Source organism: Arachis hypogaea, chromosome 7, assembly GCF_003086295.3.
Source record: "Arachis hypogaea cultivar Tifrunner chromosome 7, arahy.Tifrunner.gnm2.J5K5, whole genome shotgun sequence".
In the NCBI taxonomy this organism is placed as follows: Eukaryota; Viridiplantae; Streptophyta; class Magnoliopsida; order Fabales; family Fabaceae; genus Arachis; species Arachis hypogaea.
This window is the reverse complement of record NC_092042.1, coordinates 56608602-56615673: the sequence shown is the minus strand read 5'-3', so window position 1 is coordinate 56615673 and position 7072 is coordinate 56608602. Positions and strand designations below refer to the sequence as shown.

General features: G+C 38.7%; 1 non-coding gene across 1 annotated transcript; it reads right to left on the bottom strand.

The window, feature by feature from the left end:
• Nucleotides 1-4158: 4158 nt before the first annotated feature.
• LOC112704688 (small nucleolar RNA R71) lies at nucleotides 4159-4265 on the bottom strand. Its single transcript, XR_003155299.1, has one exon. It is a non-coding gene; the product is annotated as a small nucleolar RNA R71 (small nucleolar RNA).
• Nucleotides 4266-7072: the final 2807 nt, after the last annotated feature.

The following is a 7072-nucleotide window of genomic DNA, read 5'->3' as shown; positions in this document are numbered from 1 at the left end:
ATTATCATTATTTTTGTCCGATAAAAATTGACAATAATAAAATTGTTTTTCCCCTTAAATTCAATCAATTAGAATTTTAGGAGGTACAGATAATTTATGATGTTTTTTTTTTTGTAGATCAGTCAAAAAACTTCTCTGAATATCCCATTAGTTTGTCGTACGAAGGTAGAGTTTGATAACTTTATAATAATTAAATATAAATTTAATAAGTGAATGTTGATTGGATTGATTATTATTTGAGTTTGATTGAATTTATGTTGAATTTTTGTGATATATTTATGTATTTGTGAAGTTCATGACTTGGCTGTGAAAAATTCGTAGGGACTGATTTTTTTGGTAATTTTTGAGGTTAGAATATCGTTGAGAATAAATTATAAATTGGTGGGGTGTGATGGCCAAGAAATTAAATTAAAATTTAAAAAGAATCCGTAAACTATTTTCTAAGGATAACATTGTATTTGTATATAAAAATCGAGGTATAATTTATAATTATATAAATTTTTGGGTATTTTGGGTAATAAATAAAGTACGGGGAGTAAAAATGAGTATTTTATAAAAGTTCAGAGTTATTTTTATAAATATAAAAATAAGTAAGAGTTCTAAATATAATTTTTTAAAATATTAAGGTTAAAAAAATTCGTGATTTAGAAAATAATTAATAAAAGTTTAGAAATAAGATTTATAAACTAAGTTTTAAGAAAAGATGTATATATATTATTTATTTACCATTTAAATTACTCTATTTATATTATTGTTAATATTTTATTACGAATAAATTTGTAGAGATATTATTAATATTATTATAAGTTAGAGAAGAGCAAATATAGTGGTTTTAAAAGCTTTAGAAAACGTAAACTTAATTAAAGTATTATATAATTCTTTTTCATAAGACACTTAGGGAAAGGCGAGGGAATAATGTAGAGATAAATTATATTATGGAATGATAAGGAAAGAAAAGAAAAAGAAATAAAAGAAGAAGAAATAAAAATATTAAAGAACCTCTACCATAGGAGAGCAGAGAGCAAATATTAAAAGAATTTAAAAGAATCCCTGCCAAAGGAGGATAGAGCACAGAAAAGAAAGAAAGAAGGAAAAGAAAATGAGATAAGTAGAGATATGGTGGTGAGTCCACCGAGATTTGCTCTCTAGAGATACATCGGCCACTCCAGGGGATGGTCGCACCTGTAAGACAGAGGTTGTTTATAGAGGTTATTAATACATACATTGGCTAGAGAAAGCCTCACCTGTAAGGCCGAGGTTGCTTACAAAGGTTATGTTTGTATACATCGGCTCAAGAGAGTCGCATCTGTAAGATAGAGGTTGCTTACAAAGGTTATGACATTGGAAACCAAACTTAGACAAAGGTTGTTGAATTACATTGGGAGCGGGTCGAAACCGAAAGATGAGCTCATTACTTGTACTAGGGATAGACATGTATCATACTTGTTTGCGCATATTTATTTGTGAGTGTATCTTTTTGTGATTGTTGGTGTGTTAGATGATTGTTTGAATTCTGTGTTCTATAATTATTGAATTGGATTGTCCTTTGTTGATTGTTAATGCTAACCAAGTATATATAAAATGAACTAAACTTCTAACCCCGATCCTACTAAGAACTCCCCAATTCTTACCCCCTATCTCCATCCCTTTCAGCTACAGCTGCGGAGGTTTAGTGCGGAGCTACAGGAGCATAGAAGATTATATTCACAAGTTGAGTTGTTAGAATTTATTTTCCACCCATCGTTTATTATTTTAGTTTTTAGAGGGGTAGAATTTGTATTTGAGGATCTTTGAGTAAGTCTTTGAGCGGATAATTTATACGCTTTTTGGCATTGTTTTTAGGAAGTTTTTAGTAAGTTCAAGCTACTTTTAGGGATGTTTTCATTAGTTTTTATGTTAAATTCACATTTCTGGACTTTACTATGAGTTTGTGTGTTTTTCTGTGATTTCAGGTAATTTCTGGCTGAAATTGAGAGACTTGAGCAAAACTCTGAAAAAGGCTGACAAAAGGACTGCTGATGCTGTTGGAATCTGACCTCCCTGCACTCGAAATGAATTTTCTGGAGCTACAGAACTCCAAATGGCGCGCTCTCAATGGCGTTGGAAAGTAGACATCTAGAGCTTTCTAGCAATATATAATAGTCCATATTTTATTCGGAAATTGATGACGTAACTTGGCGTTGAACGCCAAGTACATGCTGCTGTCTGGAGTTAAACGCCAGAAACACGTCATGATCCAGAGTTGAACGCCCAAAACACGTTATAACTTGGCGTTCAACTCCAAGAGAAGCCTCAGCTGGTGGATAGATCAAGCTCAGCCCAAGCACACACCAAGTGGGCCCCGGAAGTGGATTTATGCTTCAATTACTTACTCATGTAAACCCTAGTAGCTAGTCTAGTATATATAGGACATTTAACTATTGTATTAGAGGATCTTTTGATCACTTTAGATCTGAGGAACATCTGGGGGCGCATAGTCCTTAGACCATAGGGGCTGGCCATTCGGCCATGCCTGAACCTTTCACTTATGTATTTTCAACGGTGGAGTTTCTGCACACCATAGATTAAGGGTGTGGAGCTCTGCTGTACCTCAAGTTTCAATACAATTATTATTACTTTCTATTCAATTCTTTTTTATTCTTATTCCAAGATATACGTTGCACAACACTTTGATGAATGTGATGATCCGTGACACTCATCATCATTCTCACCTATGAACGCGCGTGATTGACAACCACATCCGTTCTACTCTAGGCCGGGCGCATATCTCTTAGATTTTCCAACAGAATCTTCATGGTATAAGCTAGATAGATGGCGGCATTCATGGGGATCCGGAAAGTCTAACCTTGTCTGTGGTATTCCGAGTAGGATCCCGGGAATCCGGAAAGTCTAACCTTGTCTGTGGTATTCCGAGTAACTGTGACGAGCTTCAAACTCCTGAAGGCTGGGCGTGATGACAAACGCAAAAGAATCAATGGATTCTACTCCAACCTGATTGAGAATCGACAGATGATTAGCCGTGCTATGACAGAGCATTTGGACCATTTTCACTGAGAGGATGGGATGTAGCTATCAACAAGGGTGATGCCTCCAGACGATTAGCCGTGTAGTGACAGCGCATAGGACCATTTTCCCGAGAGGATTAAAAGTAGCCATTGATGATGGTGATGCCCTACATACAGCTTGCCATGGAAAGGAGTAAGAAGGATTGGATGAGAGCAATAAGAAAGTAGAGAGTCGAAAGGATTCTAGCATCTCCACACGCCTATCTGAAATTCCCACTATTGATTTACATAAGTATTTCTATCCCTTTTTATTTTATTTTATCTTTTAAATTATCTAATCCAATTACATTTGACCCTATGAATCCACTTAACTGAGATTTACAAGGTGACCATAGCTTGCTTCATACCAACAATCTCTGTGGGATCGACCCTTACTCACATAAGGTATTACTTGGATGACCCAGTACACTTGCTGGTTAAGTTGAACGGAGTTGTGAGCTTCTCTAACAGTGCCTGGAACTCTTTTATCACAATTTCATCCACCATTACCTCACTGGAAATTCTCTTCACTCTGACGTAGAGATTCCCATCTTTTCTTGTTTTCTATTTGTTTATGCGAAGGAACAGAGACAAAGAACATCTCTTAGACTTTGATCCTGAACCTGAAAGGACTTCCAGGCGACGTTTACAACAGGCAAGACTTTACAAGGCTGCAGAACCCACTATGGATCCTAATAATGTTGATAATGTCAATGTGGCAAATCCGAATGGGAATGAGCAACAAAGAAGAGTACTCGGCTCTTACTCTGCTCCTTCTGCAGATCTTTATGGAAAAAGCATTGTGGTGCCTCCTATAGCTGCGAACAACTTTGAGTTGAAGCTACAACTAGTCACCCTGGTGCAACAAAACTGCCAGTATCATGGTCTTCCCCACGAAGACCCAAATCAATTTATTTCTAGTTTTCTGCAGATTTGTGATATTGTGAAGACAAATGAAGTGAACCCAGAGGTGTACAAACTTATGCTCTTCCCATTTGCTCTGAGGGATGGAACAAAGCTATGGCTAGATTCCCAACCCAAGGAGAGTTTGGATACTTGGAACAAGGTTGTTACTAAGTTTCTTACTAATTTTTTCCCACCAAAGAAGCTAACTAAGCTTAGGGTAGAGGTTTAGACCTTTAGACAAAAGGATGGTGAAACTCTTTATGAAGTTTGGGAGAGATACAAGCTACTAACTAGGCAATGTCCTCCGGACATGTTCTCCAAGTGGACCCAACTAGATATCTTTTATGAAGGTTTGGGTGAAATGTCCAAGATGTGCTTAGATAATTCTGCAGGAGGTTCATTGCACAAGAAGAAGACATCAGAGGAGACTATTGAGCTTATTGAATTGGTTGCTAGTAACCAATATTTATACTCATCTAACAGGAATCCTGTGAACTCTAAGACTCCTCAGAAGAAGGGTGTCATGGAAGTAGAAACTCTTAATGCTCTTCTTGCTCAGAACAAGCTTAAGTCTCAGCAAATAAGTCTACTTACTCAACAGATGGGTAGCATGCAAGTCTCAGCTATCAACACCCAAAATCTACCTCAAGAAGTCTCTTATGACATGACAGGTAATTTTGTGCAAAACGATAATTATGATTATGCTCAATTTTCTTCTGAAACAGGTCAATTACATAGGGAGTACTCCTAGAAATCTCAATAATGATCCCTATTCTCAAACCTACAACCAAGGATGGAGAAATCACCCAAATTTTGGGTGGAGAGACCAACCTCAGAGACCTCAGAACTTTAACAATAATTCTCAGGGTGACTTCCAACAGAACAATTACAATAACCGCCAATTTCAATATCATCAACAACAACCACCTCCACAGGCAAATTCTAAATCCCAAGAGGATTCTAATTGGGAAATGATGATGAGTTTTGCGCAGAAAGCCAAAGCATCAATCAAGAATTTGGAGATTCAGATGGGTCAAATAGCCACCAGAGTTAACGAAATTGATCAGAGGACCACTAATAGCCTTCCTGGTAACACAATTCCAAATCCAAGAGAGGAATGCAAGGCTATCACCTTGATAAGTGGACAAGTGGCAAGTATGGAAGCACAAGTTGATGAGGAGCCAGTTGAAAAAGATTGCAAGGTTATTCAACTGAGAAGTGGTAAAGTAGCCGGCTCTGAGACCAAGGTCAATGAAGAGTTAGTTGAAAAAGAAGCTCCAAAGGAGAAGAAGGAAGAAGTAGAGCACGCCCCTCCAAAGCGTGCGGACAACCCATTCCCAGACTCTCTTGACACTTATCCTACAATGCCAAAGGCTCCTGAGTACAAGCCTAAGATGCCGTATCCTCAGAGACTTCAAAAGGAGACCAAGGACAAGCAGTTTTCAAAGTTCTTAGAAGTCTTCAGAAAGTTACAAATCAATATTCCTTTTGTTGAGGTTTTGGAGCAAATGCCTATCTATGTCAAGTTCATAAAGGAGCTGTTGTCAAAGAAGAAGCGTTTAAACGGAGATGAGACAGTGGTCCTGACTAAGGAATGTAGTGCCATCATTCAGAATAACTTGCCAAGGAAGATGCCAGATCCAGGGAGCTTCCAAATTCCATGCACCATTTGGAGCACAACTTTTGAGAAAGCATTATGTGATCTGGAAGCAAGCATCAATTTAATGCCCTTGTTTGTGAGGAAGAAGCTGCAAATCCAAGAGGCACAACCCACAAGGATAGCATTACAGATGGCAGATAAATCTATGAAGCCTGCATATGGTTTAGTAGAAAATATCTTGGTCAAAGTGGGTAAGTTCTTTCTCCCAGCAGATTTTGTGATTCTTGACACAGGAGAGGATGAGAATGCCTCTATAATTCTAGGAAGGCCATTTCTAGCCACTGGGAGAGCTCTAATTGATGTAAAAGTGGGTGAATTAGTGCTCAGAGTGCATAATGAGCAACTGGTCTTTTATGTCTTTAAAGATATACATCAGCAAGTAAAGAAGAGAGGTGCATGCAGACTGAGGTTATTGATCCAAACCTTCAAAAATCCCTGATGACAAACAGCAGAATCTGCAGCTCAAACCCCCTTTGGTGACAATCAATAAAATTTCCCCTGACATCAAACCTAAGTTTGGTGTTGGGAATGCATCATCCACCAAGGAGGAGGTTCCCAAAAAGAAGAAAGTACCCAGAGGATGCAAAAACAAAAAGATTCCTACTGAAGGTTTCTCCCCAGGAATGAAGGTGGTGTTGACTAGGAACCCAATATGGATTTATACAGTAAACAGAATCCTCTCTCTGGAGCATACTGAGCTAATTTATGGAGACACAGGAAAGAAGTTCAAAGTAAGGGGTAAAGAGCTGAGCCCCTATGATCCTCCTCCTTAGAGGAGCTGACTGTCAAGCTAGTGACGGTAAAGAAGCGCTTGTCGGGAGGGAACACAATAATTTCGTATCCTTAGTTATTTTTCGTAGTAATAGTTTTCTTACTTATTTGATTTTTATTGAGTTCTTACTAATTTTCTGATCATGTAGCTATTTTAGAACAGGAACCGGATAATAAATTAAAAAAGGAGCATATGACGCGCAAGCGTCGCTGACGCGTACGCGTCATATGCATGTGCGTAAAAAATAAAATTTGCCAGAGAGTTGAGCGGGAGTAGCACTGGAAGCATGCTTGAAGCACAAGCCGCATCACACGTACGCGTAACCCACGCGTGCGCGTCGTTTGCACTTCTCGCCTTCCACGTGTGTGCGTCAGTGACGCATATGCGTGACCTTGAAATTCGACGTAAATATGTGTTTGGGCATAGAGTTGTGCTGGTTTGGGGCTGAAAGTGTGCTAGACGCACAAAATTGACCACGCGTACACGTCCCTGACGCGTGTGCGTCATTTGCACAAATGTTCATCCATGCGTGCACGTGCATGACGCGCATGTGTTGTATGAAAATATTGGTGCCCAAGCCATGTGAACAGAGAGTTATGCGTGCGCGCGGCTGGCTTCGCGCGAATCGCACAAAACCAAGGGCACGCGGACGCGTGCCTGATGCTAACTCGTCATTATGAAATTTTTGCG